The following is a 21,871-nucleotide window of genomic DNA, read 5'->3' as shown; positions in this document are numbered from 1 at the left end:
CACACACACACACACACACACACACACACACACACACACACACACACACACACACTCAAAGTAGTACTCCTACAAAATAATTTTGGACAATATGAAAGTGGACAGTTTGTAATATTACTAAAAGACTAGTTTTTTCCATCATAAATACATTATGATTTGTATGAACATAATCTGGTTTCCCATGTTACACATGTTTATTTTTTTAAAAAAATTTCTGAGGTGTAGGTTGTTGGCACTGAGGTGAGTAATATGTAGATGATAAAACAGTTTAAATGTCCATTAATCTCAGTGTTTTAATGGCACGGGGTGCTACTGTTTACAATATTTTCAATAGCGAAACTTCATTTTCTTCCTGTGATCTGTGAATAGTCTCATATGTTTTATTTTGATAATTCCTCCATTGCAGCTTGCAATGTTTTATGGTATGCAAAGCTTAGTCTGAGATATAGGCACATTTAGTGAGTGCCTAATTACAAGGAAAAGCGTTGCATCTCCTTGAAGGAACTGAAGAAGAGTAGAAACTCAAGTCATTATCAGTGTTGTTTTGTAGCTATGTATTGAAACCATACAAGGCTCTCTAATCTATAAAATGCTATCAAGGACACGAAAAACTCAACTCTGTGATAATGTCTTAGATCTACCCGGGAGCATGCTTGTTGAGGGGTCTGTGCAACTTAGTGTTAATTGAGTTTCCTATCCCTTCAACTAAAAATTTATGTTAGTACAAGTTTTAGAGTATAGGGTTTCATAACTAAAAATCGTGTGGTTCCTGAAGAGGGGCTGCAGCCTTTCCAGTAGTTGCAGGGGCAACAGTCTAGATGATTGACTGATCTGGCCTTGTAACACTAACCAAAACGGCCTTGCTGTGCTGGTACTGCGAACAGCTGAAAGCAAGGGGAAACTACAGTCATAATTTTTCCCGAGGGCATTCAGCTTTACTGTATGGTTAAATGATGACGGCATCCTCTTGGGTGAAATATTCCAGAGGTAAAATAGTCCCTCATTCGGATCTCCAGGCAGGGACTACTCAGGAGGACATTGTTATCGGGAGAAAGAAAACTGACGTTCTACGGATCGGAGCGTGGAATGTCAGATACCCTAATTGGGCAGGTAGGTTAGAAAATTTAAAAAGGGAAATGGATAGGTTAAAGTTAGATGTAGTAGGAATTAGCGAAGTTCGTGGCGGGAGGAACAAGACTTTTGGTCAGGTGAATACAGAGTTATAAACGAAAACTCAAATAGGGATAATGCAGGAGTAGGTTTAATAATGAATAGGAAAATAGGAATGTCGGTAAGCTACTACAAACAGCATAGCAAACGCATTATTGTGGCCAAGATAGATACGAAGCCCACGCCTACCACAGTAGTACAAGTTTATATGCCAACTAGCTCCGCTGATGACGAAGAGATGGATGAAATGTATGATGAGAAAAAAGAAATTATTCAGATAGTAAAGGGAGACAAAAATTTAATAGTCATGGGTGACTGGAATTTGATAGTAGGAAAAGGGAGAGAAGGACACACAGTAGGTGAATATGGATTGGGGGTAAGAAATGAAAGAGGAAGCCGGCTGGTAGAATTTAGCACAGACCATAACTTAATCATATCTAACACTTGGTTCAAGAATCATAAAAGAAGGTTGTATACATGGAAGAACCCTGGAGATACTAAAAGGTATCAGATAGATTATATAATGGTAAGACAGAGATTCAGGAACCAGGTTTTAAATTGTAAGACATTTCCAGGGGCAGATGTGGACTCTGACCACAATGTGTTGGTTGTGAACTGTAGATTAAAACTGAAGAAACTGCAAAAAGGTGGTAATTTAAGGAGATGGGACCTGGATAAACTGACTAAACCAGAGGTTGTAGGAGCTTCAGGGAGAGCATTAGGGAACGATAGACAAGAATGGGGGAAAGAAATACAGTAGAAGGAGAGTGGGTAGCTTTGAGAGACGAAATAATGAAGATAACAGAGGATCAAGTAGGTAAAAAGACGAGGGCTAATAGAAATCCTTGGATAACAGAAGAGATATTGAATTTTATTGATGAAAGGAGAAAATATAAAAATGCAGTAAATGAAGCAGGCAAAAAGGAATACAAACATCTCAAAAATGCGATCGACGGGAAGTGCAAAATGGCTAAGGAGGGATGGCTAGAGGACAAATGTAAGGATGTAGAGACTTATCACACTACGGGTAAGATAAATACTGCCTACAGGAAAATTAAAGAATTTGGAGAAAAGAGAACCACGGCCTATAGGAAAATTAAAGAGTTTGGAGAAAAGAGAACCACTTGCATAAATATAAAGAGCTCATATGGAAACCCAGTTCTAAGCAAAGAAGGGAAAGCGGAAAGGTGGAAGGCGTATATAGAGGGTCTATTCAAGGGCGATGTTCTTGACGACAGTATTATAGAAATGGAAGAGAATGTAGATGAGGATGAAATAGGAGATATGATACTGCATGAAGAATTTGACAGAGCACTGAAAGACCTAAGTTGAAACAAGGCCCCAGGAGTAGACAACATTCCATTAGAACTACTGACAGCCTTGGGAGAGCCAGTCCTGACAAAACTCTACCATCTGCTGAGCAAGATGTATGAGACAGGCGAAATACCCTCAGACTTCAAGAAGAATATAATAATTCCAATCCCAAAGAAAGCAGGTGTTGACAGATGTGAAAATTATCGAACTATCAGTTTAATAAGCCATGGCTGCAAAATCCTAACGTGAATTCTTTACAGATGAATCAAAAAACTGGTAGAAGCCGACCTCGGGGAAGATCAGTTTGGATTCCGTAGAAATATTGGAAAACCTACGTTTCTAGCATTTGCAGGCTTAGTGAAAGCTTTTGATAATGTTAACTGTAATTATCTCTTACAAAATCTGAAGGTGACAGGGGTAAAATACAGGGAGCAAAAGGCTCCAGAATGAGATTTTCACTCTGCAGCGGAGTGTGCGCTGATAAAACTTCCTGGCAGATTAAAACTGTGTGCCCGACCGAGACTCGAACTCGGGACCTTTGCCTTTCGCGGGCAAGTGCTCTACCAACTGAGCTACCGAGCACGACTCACGCCCAGTACTCTGCAAGGTTCGCAGGAGAGCTTCTGTAAAGTTTGGAAGGTAGGAGACGAGGTACTGGCAGAAATAAAGCTGTGAGTACCGGGCGTGAGTCGTGCTCGGTAGCTCAGTTGGTAGAGCACTTGCCCACGAAAGGCAAAGGTCCTGAGTCCGAGTCTCGGTCGGGCACACAGTTTTAATCTGCCACGAAGTTTCATATCAGCACACACTCCGCTGCAGAGTGAAAATCTCATTCTGGAAACATCCCCCAGGCTGTGTCTAAGCCATGTCTCCGCAATATCCTTTCTTTCAGGAGTGCTAGTTCTGCAAGGTTCGCAGGAGAGCTTCTGTAAAGTTTGGAAGGTAGGAGACGAGGTACTGGTAGAAGTAAAGCTGTGAGTACCGGTCATGAGTCGTGCTCGGTAGCTCAGTTGGTAGAGCACTTGCCCACGAAAGGCAAAGGTCCCGAGTTCGAGTCTCGGTCGGGCACACAGTTTTAATCTGCCAGGAAGTTTCGAGCAAAAGGCTATTTACAAATCGTACAGAAACCAGATGGCAGTTATAAGAGTCGAGGGGCATGAAAGGGAAGCAGTGGTTGGGAAGGGAGTGAGACAGGGTTGTGGCCTCTCCCCGATGTTATTCATTCTGTATATTGAGCAAGCAGTAAAGGAAACTAAAGAAAAATTTGGAGTAGGAATTAAAATCCGTGGAGAAGAAATAAAAACTTTGAGGTTCGCCGATGACATTGTAATTCTGTGAGAGACAGCAAAGGGCCTGGAAGAGCAGCTGAACGGAATGGACAGTGTCTTGAACGGATGATATAAGATGAACATCAACAAAAGCAAAATGAGGGTAATGGAATGTAGTCAAATTAAATCGGGTGATCCTGCAGGAATTAGATTAGGAAATGAGACGCTTAAAGTAGTAAAGGAGTTTTGCTATTTGGGGAGCAAAATAACTAACGATGGTCAAAGTAAAGAGGATATAAAATGTATACTGGCAATGGCAAGGAAAGTGTTTCTGAAGAAGAGAAATTTGCTGACATCGACTATAGATTTAAATGTGAGGAAGTCGTTTCTGAAAGTATTTGTATGGAATGTAGCCATATAGGGAAGTGAAACGTGGACGATAAATAGTTTGGACAAGAAGAGAATAGAAGTTTTCAAAATGTGGTGCTACAAAAGAATGCTGAAGATTGGATGGGTAGATCTCGTAACTAATGAGGAGGTATTGAATAGAATTGGGGAGAAGAGAAATTTGTGGCACAACTTGACTAGAAGAAGGGATCGGTTGGTAGGGCATATTCTGAGGCGTCAGGGGATCACCAATTTAGTATTGGAGGGCAGTGTGGAGTGTAAAAATCGTAGAGGGAGACCAAGAGATGAATACACTAAACAGATTCAGTAGGATGTAGGTTGCAGTAAGTACTGGGAGATGAAGAACCTTGCACAGGATAGAGTAGCATGGAGAGTTGCATCAAACCAGTCTCAGGACTGAAGACCACAACAACAACAACAACAACAACTGAAAATCTAGTGCTATTGGCAAACTAGAAATCTGATATGTGTGTACATTTGTGTAGTAGAAATCGGTGACAGAGCCAATTGAGGAGTGATGTATTGGAAGCAGACATGATTTTTGTATACCTAGTAATAAAATGGCAGTAAAACGAACAGTGTGTTTCAGATAAGGTGTTTCCTCTGTAACTTACAAAATAAAAAGTAAAAGGGATATTTATTTAAATAGGTAAATGTAAGAAATGTTATTCTTTCTGCAGAATTATGAACTTCAGTGTTTAGTTATTTTCCAGAGTGTTACAGCAATAAGATAAAACTTTTTAAATCAAACTTCATTTTTGTATCGTGTAGTTGATGCAGAAGGACAATTGATAATTAAAGAGAGAAATTGATGTAGAAGTAAAATAGTTTGGAGGAGAAGTTTTGTACTGTGTCTTTCGGTTGACACCCCAGTATTGCATTTAATGATGGTGTGTCTGCTTGAAAGTGAAAGGGGTGAAAAGCCAGCTAAAATCTTTTCGTGGATGGTTATGGTAAAAGTTGTTGGAACTATAGAAATTTTTATTAGTGGATAAAACAGTTGAAAAATTGTTGAAACTCAGTTAATGATGAGCAGCTTCCTGACCGTTGGATTGGAGCATCAACTGCTTGAAATCCACACTGACGACATCATTTGTGGACCAATATGCACTTCATAACATTATCGTTAATGAGCTAAAGTACAGCAAAAAAAAAAAAAAAAAAAAGGTGGGTCTCAAAGTTAAAGCAACTACACGTGGAAACAAGACTCAAAGTATGTACTTGAAAGAACGCTATGAATCGGAAGGTGATCCTTTCATGTAACAGATTTTATCATGTGGTGGAACTTGGGTTGACCACTTTATGCCAGAGTCCAAAAGAAAAAGCAAGGAATGAAGGACACCAGCTCACATGTATGAAATAAATTAAGAATGCAAGGCATGCTGACAGTCATTTCAGATGCCCAAGATATTTTCTTTTGTGATTATTTGGAAATCAGCATATGATAAACAGTGCCTTCTACTCAGACACTCTGATGAACAAAGTAAAACTAGTAGAGAAAAACGTCATGGATCTTACAGAAAAAGCATGATACTACTACTCAGCAGTGCTTGCCTTTACACAGCCCAGCTGACTCGAGAAACCACTGAAAAAATGGGTTGGGGGATACTGCCTCATTCTCTGTGTAGTCCAGATTAGGCCCAGCCACATTTTCATTTGTTTGGTCCACTCAAGGAGGTGTTATGTGGAAAAAAGTTCAGCAACAATAAGGAGGGCAAAGAATTCCTGGAAAAGTGGTTCAAACAACAAGACAAACTTATTTTCACCAGGTATAAGAAAAAACTAGTTTGTTAGTACAACTGTATTAAAGTTTGTGGAGATTATGTTGAGTAGTAGCAAATTTTTTCCTTACATCAATCTCTTTAATTATTGAATATACCTTTATTTAAACCAATTATGTACATATGATTGTAAGTCACATTTCTATCATTTTTGGCTAAGAAGCTATCAACGTTCATAGTTTTAGAGGCACATGCAGCATGAGGCATATAATTTGCTGCGTCAAGATGGATGTTTTGGAATGTTCATGTAAGTAAAGTGTTTAAACGGGTGTCCATTTTCCTTAATGCGCAAATCGGTGCACTTTACAAGCGACGTATTGACAAGGTGTAAAGTTGCTTGTGTCACCATACAATAAGCTTTCCTCGATACGCTGTGCACTATTTGAAGTCATGTCTGGTTAAAATGTAGAATGTATTATTACACTGCTGTAGACAAGGCATGTTGGAATGCACAAATAAATTAGATTTGGTGTGCCACAGATACTGATGCAGAATAAACATGGCATACACATCCATCAAATACATTTGCACGTTAAAGGTGCTCGGAAAATGCTGACAGGATGCCATTGAAGTATCCATAGAATCTATCATAGATATCCTTGTCTACATCTATGTGATTACTGTGCTATTCACAATGAAGTGATTGGCAGAGGGTTCATTGAACCATCTTCAAATTGTCTCTACCGTTCCACTCTCGAACGGTGTGCGGGAAAAACTAGTACTTAAATTTTTTGTGCGAGCTTTGGTGGGTGCCAATAGAATATTTTCGCAACCGGAGGAGAAAACTGGTGACTGAAGTTTTATGAGAAGATCCCGTCGCAATGAGAAACACCTTTGTTTTAATGATTGCCACTCCAATTCACATATCATGTCTGTGGCACTATCTCCCCTATTTCGCGATAGTAGAAAACGAGCCGCCCATCTTTGAACTTTTCCAGTGTCATCCGTCAGTCCCACCTGATGTGGATCCCACACTGCACACTAATACTCCAGAAGAGGGTGGTCAAGTGTGGTGTAAGCAGTCTCTCTATTAGACCTTTTGCACCTCCTAAGTGTCCTGCCAATGAATCACAGTCTTTGGTTTGCTCTACCCACGACATTATCTATGTGATTGTTCCAATTTAAGTTATTTGTAATTGTAATCCCTAAGTATTTAGCTGAATTTACAGCCTTACGATTTGTGTGACTTACCACATAATTGAAATTTAGTGGTTTTTTTAGTACCCATGTGAATAACTTCACACCTTTTTTTTTAGGGTCAGTTGTCACATTTGTGTCATACGGATATCTAAATCATTTTGCAATTCACTTTGGTCATCTGATGACTTTACAAGATGGTAAATGACAGCATCATCTGTAAACAGTCTAATAGGGCTACTCTGATTGTCTCCTATGTCATTAATATAGATCAGGAACAATAGAGGGCATATAACGCTTCCTTGGGGAACCTCTGTTTTACTCTATGACTTTCTGTCTGTTACTATGAACTCTGACCTTTCTGACAAGAAATCACGAATCCAGTTGCACAATTGAGGCAATGTTCCATAGGCACACAGTTTGCTTTGAAGATGCTTGAGAGGAACGGTGTCGAAAGCCTTCTGGAAATCTAAAAATATGGAATTAATTTGATATCCCCTGTCAATAGCACTCATTATTTCACGAGTATAAAGAGCTAGTTGTGTTTCACAAGAACGATGTTTTTTGAATCCGTGGTGACTGTGTCAATAAATAATTTTCTTGGAGGTAATTCATAATGCTCAAACACAGTACATGTTCTGAAACCCTACTGCAAATCGACGTTAGTGATATGGGCCCGTAATTCAGCAGATTACTCCTATTTCCCTTTCTTGGTGTTGGTGTGACTTGAGCAATTTTCAGTCTTTATGTACGGAACTTTCTGTGAGTGAGCAGTTTTATGTAATTGCTAAATAAGGAGCTATTGTATCAGTTTACTCTGAAAGGAACCTGACCGGTATACAATCTGGACCTGAGGCCTTGCCTTTATTAAGTGATTTAAGCTGCTTTGCTACACCAAGGATATCTACTTCTATGTTTCTCATCTTGGCAGTTGTTCTTGATTGGAATTCAGGAATATTTACTTTGTCTTCTTTGATGAAAGTGTTTTGGAAAACTGTGTTTAATAACTCTGCTTCAGTGGCACTGTCATCAGTGACTTCACTGTTGTTATTGTGCAGTGGAGGTATTGATTGTGTCTTGCCACTGGTGTGCTTTATGTATGACCAGAATCTCTTTGGGTTTTCTGCCAGATTCCATGATAGAGTTTTGTTGTGAAAATTATTAAAATCATCTCACATTGAAGTGTGCTCTATATTTCAAACTTCTGCAAGACTTTGCCAATCTTGTGGATTTTGTGTTCATTTAAATTTTGCGTGCTTTCTTTGTTGCTTCTGCAACAGTGATCTTGACCCGTTTGTGTACCATGGGGGATCAGTACCATCACTTATTATTTTATGTGGCATATATCTCTCAACTGCCGTCGATACAATCTTTTTGAAATCCAGAATGAGATTTTCACCCTGCAGCGGAGTGTGCACTGATATGAAACTTCCTGGCAGATTAAAACTGTGTGCAGGACCGAGACTTGAACTCAGGACCTTTGCCTTTCGCGAGCAAGTGCTCTACCAACTGAGCCACCCAACTGGCAGAAGTAAAGCTGTGAGGACGGGATGTGAGTCGTGCTTGGGTAGCTCAGTTGGTAGAGCACTTGCCTTTTTGAAATCGTTCCACATTTTTCTATGTATATGTGATCAGATCGGAAGGTGTGAAGACTGTCTCTTAAAAAGGCATTAAGAGCATTTTTATCAGCTTCTTTTTTTTTAAAGAAATGTACTTCGTGTTTCTTTTTGATGGTTGTAGGTATTAAGGTATCCGGCCTAGCAGCAACTGCCTTGTGGTCCCTCATCCCAGTATTCGGCATGACATTCCCTATTTGCCCAAGAGTATTTGTTGCTAAGAGGTCAAGCATGCTTTCGCAGCCATTTATGCTTCGAGTGGGCTCATGAACTAATTGTTCAAAATAATTTTCTGAGAAAGCATTTAGTACAATTTTGGGTGACGTTTTTTGCCTGCCATAATTTTTCTTGCATATCAAGGGTAGATTGAAGTCACAACTGACTATAATTGTGAGAGTTGGGTACCTATTTGAAATGAGACTCAAGTTTTCTTTGAACTGACTCATTTATTATTATGTTATGAGGTTTGCTTTAAGATCTGGTTAGTAAAAATTCTCAAATCAGGAGAAAAGCCCCATATCAAACAAAGGAGCACTGGTTGTTGGAAACAATGCAGTTGGTACATCTGAAAATGTACTGTGTCCTTATGGAGGAAGGAGTTTTAAGAACCTTTAAAAACAGGTTATCTTGGACAGAGAATTTTTCGTTGCCCAGTGGATGTTTGAGATGAATTTGCAATTGCAGAGACAGCAATGGAATGGACAGTGTCTTGAAAAGAGGAACATGAACATCATCAAAGGAAAATGAGGATGTGGAATGTAGTCAAATTAAATCAGGTGATGCTGAGGGAATTAGATTAGGAAATAAGACACTTACAGTAGTAGAGGAGTTTTGGTATTTGGGGAGCAAAATAAATGATGATGGTCGAAGTAGAGAGGATATAAAATGTAGAGTGGCTATGGCAAGGAAGACGTTTCTGAAGAAGAGAAATTTGTTAATGTTGGGTCTAGATTTAAATGTCAGGAAGTCTTTTCTGAAAGTATTTGTGTGGAGTGTTGCCATGTATGGAAGTGAAACATGGATGGTAACTAGTTTAGACAAGAAGAGAATAGAAGCTTTCGAAATATGGTGCTACAGAAGAATGGTGAAGATTAGCTGGATAGATCATGTAAGTAAAGAGGAGGTACTGAATAGAATTGGGGAGAAGAGGAAATTGTGGCACAACCTGACTAAAAGAAGGGATTGGTTGGTAGGACATGTTCTGAGGCATCAAGGGATCACCAATTTAGTATTGAAGGGCATTTTGGAGGGTAAAAATAGTAGAGGCAGACCAAAAGATGAATACACTAAGCAGATTCAGAAGGATGTATGTTGCAGTAGTTATTCAGAGATGAAGAAGCTTGCACAGGATAGAGTAGCACGGAGAGCTGCCCCAGTCTCTGGACTGAAGGCTACAATAACAACAACATAATAATAAATGCATGCTGTGTTTTACAAAATAATGTGCCAGACACACATGCCTATAAATTTGAAGAAATATTGTATGTCCCAGCACAGCTGGAAATTACCTGAAGTCCTACAAGCTGTTGAGAGTCGTCATATTTGTTTCAGGATGCAAGGAAGGTCTGGCTGCTTGGACAAGTGCATGAACACTGAAGGCAGCCATGGAAGTTCTCCATGAGAAAATCTGCTCACAACTGGAAGTGTGGAGCCAGATGGCTGTCGCAGCCGTGCAGTATGCGGGCTACAGTGTACCACATTTTTTTATTGGCTGCCGTAGATGGCCTGCGTAGTGTTTTACAGCCCTACTACACTACTGACTTGGCCCTCTTCATCTGTCTCGTACTCTTTCGAACACAGTCCAGTAATGGGGTACTTGTAGCTTGCAAAAAATAAGGCAGAAGATTTTACTTTGTCTTGTGTATGGAGTTGAGAGTATGTTGAATCCAAGTCTTTGACCACCAAAACCCTCGAGGCAACTTTTTGTGGCCAAAAAACCAAGAAATTTTGGTACGTTTTTTAGGTTTTCGCCTATTACTCGAAAACTATAGACCCTACTGAAAATGTTACCCTTAACAAAATGAAAGAGCATTAAATTTTGCATCGAATGACCCATTTAAATATCAAAATCGGTGCAGCCGTTTGGCCACAGTCAGTTGTCAAAAATTCGTTCATTTTTACCAACTTGGATAAAAGTTGGTTATGTGTGAGTAATACAAAAATTTGTACAAATGAAAGAACGTGACAACATTAAAAAAACAATTTAAATATTAGAGATTAACATTTTATCAAATTTCAATTCCATCGAGGTTGTCTGGGAGACTGCGGGAGGTTTGGGTCCAGCACCCGATCTTCAGGATCCATTGCGGCACCTTCACGAACTTCCCCATTTTGGAACTTATTTTCTCTCTCTTCACATCCTTGTTGGGCACAGTGTCTGGGGTGTTCTCGCAAGATAAGCCACAACAGTGTTTGCACTTTGAGGAGCAGTTCAGTCCAGATTTGCGACAGCCACATACTGCTGTGCACATTGTTTTGCATGCACAGGAAACCTTCAGTAGTGAGTGTAGTGCCACATGTTTCGTCATTGTCATGGGAAACAAACCTCGTATGTTTTTCTTCCAGCCCCACTGGGATGGATCAATTTTCTTCCCCAGCAGTTGATGGTGGATTGCAATGAGTGCCACCTTACTGGATCCAATGTTGGTGGTAGCCTATCATGTTTGAAAGATTTCCTCAGGACAGACTTACAAAACGCTCATACTTGAGCTTATCCAAAGTCATGCAGTTGGAATTCCCATACAGTGCTAACATCAGCTGTCGTACCTGTCCTGTTAAGTCTTGATAGATTGAGAGTTTAAAAAAATTCAGCAGCTTGCACTGCAGTGTGTGGCTTTTGCTCCATAAGGTTTAGTAATTTTCTTTCCTTAGCCAAAAGAATAGGATGTTGTCTCACATCCTGTGAAGGCATGGCTGAAAAGGGCAAATGCAGGATCAAAATTGAAAGAATTACTGGAGTAACACATTTATGATGATTTCCTTCTTTCCAGCTTATGGAAATACAGGTTGTTGTAGTTGTTCCTCAGCCTGTTAGGAGAACAAGCGTGCCAGTGTCCTTGCTTATAATTGCCACAGACTCAGCAACTTGGGAAATAGTTGTTCCCACCATTAATGAACTGGCATCTTCTTCTGCCTGTAGCACTTAGAATAGCTCCATCCCCAAATTTTCTCGTAATCTTAAAAACCGAGTGGTTCTAGTTGCTCTTATTTGTGAAAAACTCTTCTTGTGTGACTGTAGCATTTGTATCTTCATCAAAAATGATATCTGATGATGAATGTGGTGTCTTTAAACGACGTGATCTTTCAGAAGACTTTTTTCCACTCTGCAAAGCATCGCACGGGTAAATAAGAATTCAGAAACTGAACTTCTTCTTTCTTGATCAGTGTTTCGTGTAGTGAGAGATTACCGTGATTCCTCCCATGGAATGGAAAGTAATCATCCCGTCAATCGTGTAGATGTTGAAATCGGTGTTATCAGAGATGAGCTGGACGAATCCTTCACTGGTTATGTAAGGATGTTCAGGTCGTGCAGTCGAGGACGTCTCAAACAGGGAAGCTTCCATTATTGGACCTGCGAATCCAATTGCACTAAGAGTGTTGAGAATAAGTGTTGATCCAAATCTTTTGTACACGTATATACTGAATAAGCCAATAGTGAAGATAGAAATGACTGTGGCCTTTGTGCAGAAATCACTGCATGTGACAAAGTAACTGACTTTTTTTCTTTTATCTAGAGTTCATTTTGACTTCAAAAAATTAAATTACTTTGACTTTCAACTAAAACTGAAAAACTAGATGCCTTTGTAACATGAAATTTCATGCTGTACAACTGTGATAACTTGACATTTTTCATTTGGGGTAGCCATTTTTGAGTAGCAGGCGTTGGAACCATCTTTTTAACCAAGCGGATAAAAATAAACTTTGACAACTGATTACGGCTGCACGACTCCATCGATTTTAACACTGAAACAGGTCATTCGACGCAAAATTTAATGCTCTTTCGTTTTGATAGGGGTAACATTTTCATTAGGCTGCATAGTTTCCGAGTAATAGGCGAAAACCTGAAAAAAGTGCCAAGTCGAACACTTGGATTCAACATACTCTCCAACTATATACACCAGATAAAAAATAAAATCTTCCACCGTGTTTTTTGCAAGCAAAGACCTTTTTTTGTGACGCCGCCACTGGCATGGACTAATGGTCACTGGACTAATATGTCTCCCCCTCCTACTGGTTGGGGGGGGGGGGGGGGAGGGGGGTGGCAGCACAACAAGTCTATGTAAGCAGCCATCTACGAGAATGCGGGCGACAAAAACTCGTCAATCGTCAAAACCTTTCTTAGAGTTTTAACACTGTTGGATATGCGTGTCTCCTTAGTGTATTTACGCAATCCATGGTTGTAGTGCTACAGAATGAACCAAGAACTCGGTGGTTCCTAACGAATAATGTCACCAGCCTATTAATGTAAAGTCTGATACAGCGTTTAGGGAATGTTGCTGGATGTCCAGAGTCATCGAAAGTGTTTTAGTGTTAACTCTGAGTCAGCTTCCGTTAGAATACGGAACAGTTTTCGATGCGACGTCCTTCTATGCAGTCAGCTTTGAGATTCAAAAATTTCGGAAGAGACACTAGGTTCGTAATATTACAGCCCACTTGCAACTTAGGTGTCGTGAAGGTGTCACGAGACGACTGGAAGACATTCTTCGCCTTTCTATACCAACTGCAGCTATTGCAGCAAAGTCTTATCCACGATTTAAAACAAATAGTTCGTCTCTGTTGTTGTCCATGACCAAGGGAGACTTACTACAAACTTCAGACATATAATAGCCAAAGAAATCAGATCATGAATTTCAAATGATATTATGACGTAAAGAGAATATTTTATCTGGAATGTGATTTGAAAAGTGAACTTAACTGGAATCACAACGAATTAGTTGCCAAAAACTACAATGGAGTTGGTGATTTCTCAATTTTTGCAACGAAGTTTATGAACTGAAATTCATTAATCGAAGTCATGATGAAAGACAAATTCAGGAGTGCATTGCCTGTGTGGAACGTATTTTCTTTAGTACCACAACGGTAAATCTCCGTAAATCAAATACAGTTTCTGATGAAACGTTTCAAAAAAGAGTTGTTCTGAAAACTAATTTAAAAGAAACGGAAAGTACCATACATTTGTTTAATAAATGACAAAGAATTCGAGCTATAAATGCAATTTGATTTCTATTTTCCTTAACAGATTGCAGTGATAATTTGTTACTTTAGAAATACTGAGTGATTTTTAGTTTTGGGTATAGTGATTATGTTTTACTGAAGAACCACAGGGGCGCATCCGAGCGGAAAATGAGTTAATAAACGTTATTATGAATGCATTTCAGCCGAGAATTGCGGAAGTGGGTATAGTGTGCATGGTAGTGTTAAGAATGCAAGAGCAATGAAGGCGGGCAAAGCAGCTAAAGGAAATGTGGCACTGTGCGATTTGCCAACATAATCTGTGTAACGAGATGAATCCTTTTGAAATGCCCATGAACAACTTTGTGGTGAGGTACGGACTGGGCAGAAAGGCGACCCGAATTTGGTTGAGTTACAGCAGCCATACATGAGAGCCCATCAAAGAGTTACAACCATCTCTTTGCATCTGAAGGTATATTTATTTAGAAAATCCAGAAATGACCAAATCAGCTGAATAAGCCCTATCAGTCATCAAATTTTGAACACAGGTAGTTATTCTGAGGAAGGCCAGACATACTGATCGAAACCGGTCAGTAATAGAGAGTCTTACTGCATCTTGATTTGGTTTCAAATAGAGCACATACAAACAACAGACACACAATGGCGTTACATGAAGCTATTTCATTGTCAATGGGATGTGAACGTACTAGCCTTCCAATTTTCTTCTGCCATTTCCACTGACATTCACTGTGAACACTCTTATCGAAAACAATAATGGAAATAACATGTCTGTTAATTGTGCTGACTGGCTGCTTTGGGTGCGGGGCACTGTGCAGGTGCACAGCTGTCGGATGAGCATGGCTTTGGCTGTGGACACTTGTCTTTGATTGGCTTGTGCGAAAAGAAATGGCAACATGGCATGGGCCCACCTGGGTATCTCAGGAGCTGTACCGACTCCCTACCAAATGGCTTATGGAAATGCACAGAGACTCATGTGCAGTAACTTTACCACTCCATGTGCTCACCTACTGAACCAATCAGCAGAACGACCGAACGACACAGAAGAGTGCTGCCGGTGCAGCCGCTGTATACTAGATATACAGGCTGAGACGGCTGAGCATGTCAACAAGTCAGCAACAAATCAACACGAGGATGACTCATTTTTCTGCGAAGAGATTGTCAAACTATTAACAGAGGTTCATTCTAATGTCATTTTATGATGTGTCTATTTGTTGGGCCTTCAGATCAAACTGTGAATAGCTGCAAATATTTTCGGACAGTATGGACTTAACAGAACATGGATTAAGCTACGACTGAACTGTTTTAATATATACCAGGTGATCAAAAAGTCAGTAGAAATTTGGAAACTTAATAAATCACGGAATAATGTAGATAGAGAGGTAAAAATTGACACACATGCTTGGAATGACATGGAGTTTTATTAGAACAAAAAAAAAACAAAGTTCACAAAAAGTCCGACAGATGGCGCTGGACAGCAAAACGTCAGTGACTGCGCATGACAATTGTGTATAAAAGGAGCTGTAATGAGAGAGAGAATCAGATGCGCCAGCAGTCGCAGCATGTTGACGTTACCTGAAAAGGCGCTTTTAGTGAAGCTGTATTATCAGAATGGGGAATGTGCTAGTTCAGCGTTACGATCTTATCGCCATAGGGAGGGGATTCGAACGGGTAAAGGTCTGTTGACAAAAGCAGCTGGGGCGAGAATGATTTCGAAGTTCGAAGCCATGGGCTGTTTAGACGATAGACCCCGTAGTGGCCGACCGAGCACAAGGCGTAATGCTGCTGAGACAGAAATGGAGACTGTAGCGGGTTTGTCTATGCACGGGAAAGTCTGCGCTCGAGCAGTCGCATGTCGCACCGGCATTCCATACACTACTGTTTGGTTGGCACTTAGGCGTACCTTCCGATGCTATCCGTACAAAATCATCATGAACTGCTACCTGGCGATTTAGTGAAGAGGAGGGCATTTGCGGTGTGGGCATTTCCAAAGATGGCGGAAGATGACGATTGGTTGAGTAACGTGTTGTGGACCGACGAAGCTCATTTTACGCTTTGAGGGTCTTTCAACACCCACAACTGCAGAATTTGGGCTACCTAAAATCCTAGAACTGTCGTGGAAACTCCATTGCAAGACGAGAAAGTCCCGGAATGGGTTGGATTTATCACATCTACCGTTATCGGGCCTTTTTTTCTTCGAGGAAATGCGTGATTCTGGTTTTGTAACTGCTACCGTGACGGGTGAGAGGTACACCGATATGTTACAGAATCGCATCATCCCCAGCCTGGCTGATAAACACCTGCTGGAACGTACGATGTTTATGCAGGATGCCGCTCCACCTCATATTGCTAGACGCGTGAAAGATCTCTTGCGCGCGTCGTTTGCTGATGATCGTGTGCTCAGCCGCCATTATCGTCATGCTTGCCTCCCAGGTCCCCAGACCTCAGTCCGTGCGATTATTGGCTTTGGGGTTACCTGAAGTCGCAAGTGTATCGTGATCGACCGACATCTCTAGGGATGCTGAAAGACAACATCCGACGCCAATACCTCACCATAACTGCAGACATGCTTTACAGTCGTGTTCACAACGTCATTCCTCGACTACAGCTATTGTTGAGGAATGATGGTGGACATATTGGGCATTTCCTGTAAAGAACATCATCTTTGCTTGGTCTTACTTTGTTATGCTAAATATTGCTATTCTGATCAGATGAAGCGCCATCTGTCGGACATGTTTTGAACTTTTGTATTTTTTTGGTTCTAATAAAAACCCATGTCATTCCAAGCATGTGTGTCAATTTGTACCTATCTATCTACATTATTCCGTGATTTATTCAGTTTTCAAATTTATACTGACTTTTTGATCACCTGGTACATAGTCAAGTCACATAGATAGGATTTACACCAGCAAAACGTTTTGAATAGCGTTAAAGACTGTGAAAAATGGCCAATTAATTTCAGCGACTGTTGCAGTTATCAGATAATAGTGACACTTGACAAACAAAAAACCTTTTGTGGAGACGAGTTAGGCAGTTAAACCTTCATTATCTGCAAGAAGAGAAATGAAGATAAGACATGGTCACCATGTGGAGTAAATGAATACAATAATGTGCAAATTATCTTTCATGATTGGTTTGGTGGACGATCGTAGCGAAACCCAGATAAGAAAATGTATGATGCAATAAACACGAAGCAAATGCAATTGGAAGAAACAAATGATTGAATATTATTTTCACTGTCTAAATGAACTCCGTAAAATACCAACAGAATTCAGGAATAACAGTACCTGAGTCAATGGCATTAAAGTGAAGGTAACCTCACTCATATGACGCTCAGTGGATCTAAAACAAGTTAGGGCAAGGGATGATAGTAAGATTGCCCAGGAAGTCTCACTATTACACGTCATCGGGGTAACGAAAAGAGGAGGTAGAAAATTCGCGACGATGAAGAGAATAACTGCTTATAACAGAGAGGCATCAAGAAACATATCACAGAATTCAGTAGCAAACTTCAGTATGGCGGTCGATACCATGGTAGGAGAGAACTTTCTATCCTGCATCCAAAGTGGAATTGGGGAAGATAACAAGCTTTTAGGGAATATCACACACAATGAAGTAGAGGATGTAATTGGCTGTTCATCACACAGCAAATCTGTTAATCTCGACGGATTACCAGAAGGCTCCTATTGGTCTTTTTGCGATATAGTCGGCAGTAAGTAACCGAAATATACACAGAACCACTTACAATCGATGCATTTCCTCCGCAATTTACTGAGGGAATGGTTGTGTTGATCCTGAACGAATCCCACAGGACAATTAGCAATTTAAGTCCAATCACCCTTCTGAATTCTGAGTTCAAAATTATGACGCAGATCAACAACACCAAAATGAGACTTCTTCTAAGGAATTCACTAGAGCCATATCAGGTAAGCACGGTACCAGTACGGTCCCTCATGAACATGTCTGAGTACTGAGACACTGCTTTCCTTACCTGGTCAACAAGTGCAAAGCAACATTAGTACTCTAAGATTTCGACAAAGAATTTAATAGGATGAACCACCAGTTCCTTCTTAGTACAACGAAAAGGGTGGTATTTAGGGACCAGTAATACAAGCTTGCATATTCCAAGCTTACTCGTGCATCAAACTCAGTCATCTGTGCCCACTGAACAGTCCATCTCGCGTGGATGCCCCCTGTCATTGTGGCCGAACCGCTTCTGTTGTAAATGCACACGTCTCTAAACGAACTGCAAATCTTCAACAGCAACCTCATTAGTCATACACACGAAGGTGGTATAAGTCTTATAGTATTATGAGTAGACGCATAATTTTAGAACCCAACTCAACTGGTGGTAGGTAGAACGAAAAAATATAGAAGATACTGTTGTTAAGCGGAAGCACACAACATATGGGAATGATGTGATTCGAAAAGCTGACAAAATGAGGTACATGAGGATGATCATTACATCAAATACAAGGGAAATTTTATTAAACTGGGGAGTATTAGACCAGTGTTTAAAGGGCATATTATAAGGAAGCTTAACGGGCTGCAGAGGGTTTGTATTGTAAACAGTATTGTTTTAAGTAAGATATATCACATTGCTGCTGTTTCACGCCAACAACAATCACTCACATAGTGACTGCTTGTAAGTTTGTTCAATGTCAGCAAAAAAAAAAAAAAAATAGTCTTAAGTATGGCTTAAATATTCGACAAGTATAACGACAATGCACAGCCTTCTTCTTAAATTGTGAACGCCACTCACAGACTAGGCCTTAGGTCTGTGGCGACCACTCGACTGCTGCCTACAAGGTGAGGAGCGTTTTATGATTGTGGGATGCGATTAGTATGTCGCCAGTCCCTTCAGTTGTTATTGCCAGTAGATGAATCCTGATGACGCCACTGCGTCTTTATACAAGCAGCTTCTTATTTGGCATAAAAAGGGCTAGTGGGCATCGTAACAGATTTCCCTATCTCAGAAAAATTCTGAGGAGGGCATCGAACTCAAGTCCTTCCACATCAAAGACAGTGGTTCCAAGCATTCAGCTATGATAATCATAATTCAAAAATAGTGAGAAACAATCTGAGTACGTTGACTAGCAGCCTACTTACTGCTACAGAACCAGAGTAGTTGACAGTATTGATTAATGTCACCACATACAGACCTAGACTGTATAAGCAGGTATTGTGTTGAGCTTAGTTTCATTCATGATCTCCAAACTTACCTGCAGCAAAATATACAGACTGATAATCCAGAGGCAGACAAGTAACCCAATTGAGCTCAAGTTTGAAGGCAGAAAATGGAAATAAGTCTGGAAAAATATTAATAACCACAGCCACAAATCTTGCATAATATCAACCTGGTATGATATGATAAATAAAACAGTCCCGACAAGATAGAAGATACATAAGAGAAAATTAAGTCCCACATCATACTGTGAATGTTGTCAACCGGCAGACACTGTAGCTCTCGGACTAACATGCTGTGAGAAAATATACATCAGGAAGTCGACAAGCAGAAAACTCGTTATTATCAACAGGACAACAGTGAATGCAATATCCTTCATAGATGTAGGCCTAATCCAACCAGCAAGGAATGTCTATCCAGAAACAAAGAACAACAGTATGATATGACTCATAGAACAATTTTTATTTTTGTCCCCTCTAATAACACAACTACAATGCAGGAATACATACAGTATATTGCAGAAGAGCATTATGTCATAAAGAAACAGCTGAACTATAAGAAACGATTTCAAAGCTATCCTCATGTGACCTGGGCTAGGAGACAGACATCTTTGTGAATATACAACATTAATTTAAAAGTTTATGGCCCATAGCCCTTTCTGAGTGGTTTGACGACGTTTGTGTAGCGTTGTATTCCCGAAGGATGTTTTAAAACCAGTACGATAATTTAGCTGATTATTGTGTACTTTGAAGCAGAGACATAGAAGAGTACATGGAGGAAGTGAGCTATGACTGATGTGTTTTTTTCCCCTTCCTTCGTGTTTAATTTTTTGCATATCACATTCTAAAGACTAATATAAGCCAATTTCAATACCCACTGCTAATGGGATGAAAGCATTTGCCAATCCCATTGATATAGTGTAGTATAACTTAACTTACAGAAATAATCATTAATTTCATTTATTTATTGCTTAAGGTATATATTTGATATAATGAAAAGAAGAAACCTGAAAAATGATCCATTGAATGGATACTTAAATAATTAATTTTCAATTAAAGCTACATGAATGTGAAAAAATGAATAAAAGTGTTCAAAAAACTAAAATGAAAAACAAAAATCAGCCAGAGAAAAAAATTATTTAGATGAGAAGAAAAATTTGATTTTAAACAAGCAAGGAGACACATCCTGCCACAATGTACATGTTTTTTTTTTTTTTTTTTTTTTTTTTTTTTTTTTTTTTTAAGAATCATAGGATGATAGAAGTTTTGCGTTTCAAACTGCTGGAATCTGATGTACCCCCCTTTATCCACAGTTCATATGTTTTTCACCAAATGTTGAAGTAAAAGGAGCTGGATATTAATACAAATATTCGTTACAGTGGCCTTGTAAACATCACAGAACACTACTTTCGTAATGATGTGTACTTATTTTGCGACAGGTTCAAATTATTGTAATATCCAACTTATTTTCATTGAAAGTGTGCGAAGTTTTCCCTGATGTACATATCATGTTTTTTAACATAGTTATCAATATTTTTCTTTAAATTACATTCACAAGGAAGCTGAAATTTCTGCCACTGTAAACAGTGCACTGCAGCGAACGCTTCTGTCATTTATGTTACCATCTGTATTACTCATGTATGCATTATACTAGTAGTCTACATATTCATCATAGGTAGTATATCTGTACCAGTTGGAGCACTATCTGCGTTGTTGCCAGATTCCCCCTCTCCTTATAACATCATTGACGAGGGCATGCATTGTTGCAATATTTTTCTGCCTTCCCCTCTCCCCAGTCCTCTGATGTAGATCAGTTGCCCTTTGCATAAAATAGTGGTAAATTCAAAAATGGTGGGAAATTCAAATTGTCTCAGTTGTGTTAATGTAAATTGGTAGGAAATTCGAAATTACAGTTGTCCTATTGGAGTGGAATCCAAGTTGGTCACCTGTGATAAGTACAGAATTCAAGATAGCTGATCCGAGAATACTGAGACATACTGCATAGTTATCAGATTTTCTTAGGCCCTGATGACATTAGAATCTAAGATGACGCACTTGGTGGGTACTGGGACAGCCTGCATCATTGTCAGGACACTTGTGTTAAGTTCAGAAACCAATATGACCACTGGGTTTTCCCCTGATATCACAGACCATTTTTCCCAATTTCAAAATGGCCGGAAAATTAAAAAAATCCAAGACAGTTACCCATGTTCTAAGCATAGAATCTGGTCTTAAGTTTAAAATGGTGGGTGGTTCACTGAATGCAGTGTTTTTAAACTTAGGGAAACTGAACCGTAACGCCATAGGACTGGCAAAATCCAGTGATTTTTTTGAATAGCCCACAATTTTAAACTGAAGACCTGATTTTATACTTAGAACATGAGTGACCATCTTGGAGTGGTTAGCAAACTGGAGTTGCATTCAGAAGAGGAAATGTTCACATCTGCATCTGGCCATAAGGTTTTCCATGATTTTCCTAAATCTCTTTACACAAATACCAAGATGGTTCCTTTTGCTAGGGCACGGCTAGTTTCCTTCCCCATCCTTGAACCTTTCCAAGCTTGTGCTCTGTCTCTAATGACCACAGTGTCAATGAGACTTTCAGCAATTAAAACAATTCAGTCTACATCTTTAAAGCTGATATGCCCTCAGTTTTAAATGTTGGGTATTCAAACAATCCATATGGCCTAAGTTTCAAACTATGCAAAATTTTAAAAAATCACTTAGCCTAAGTTTAAAAAGGTGAGAGATAAAAAAAATCCATTTATCCTAAGTTTAAAATGATGGGAAGTCCACTTTTAAATTT

General features: G+C 39.6%; 2 non-coding genes across 2 annotated transcripts; one reads left to right on the top strand and one right to left on the bottom strand.

Moving 5' to 3' along the window:
* Positions 1-2,992: 2,992 nt before the first annotated feature.
* On the bottom strand, positions 2,993-3,066 carry Trnas-cga. Its single transcript has one exon. It is a non-coding gene; the product is annotated as a tRNA-Ser (tRNA).
* Positions 3,067-3,476: 410 nt separating this feature from the next.
* On the top strand, positions 3,477-3,550 carry Trnas-cga. Its single transcript has one exon. It is a non-coding gene; the product is annotated as a tRNA-Ser (tRNA).
* The last annotated feature ends 18,321 nt before the right edge of the window (positions 3,551-21,871 follow it).

Source organism: Schistocerca piceifrons, chromosome 2, assembly GCF_021461385.2.
Source record: "Schistocerca piceifrons isolate TAMUIC-IGC-003096 chromosome 2, iqSchPice1.1, whole genome shotgun sequence".
In the NCBI taxonomy this organism is placed as follows: Eukaryota; Metazoa; Arthropoda; class Insecta; order Orthoptera; family Acrididae; genus Schistocerca; species Schistocerca piceifrons.
The sequence above is the reverse complement of the archived record's forward strand: the minus strand, read 5'-3'. Positions and strand labels throughout refer to the sequence as shown.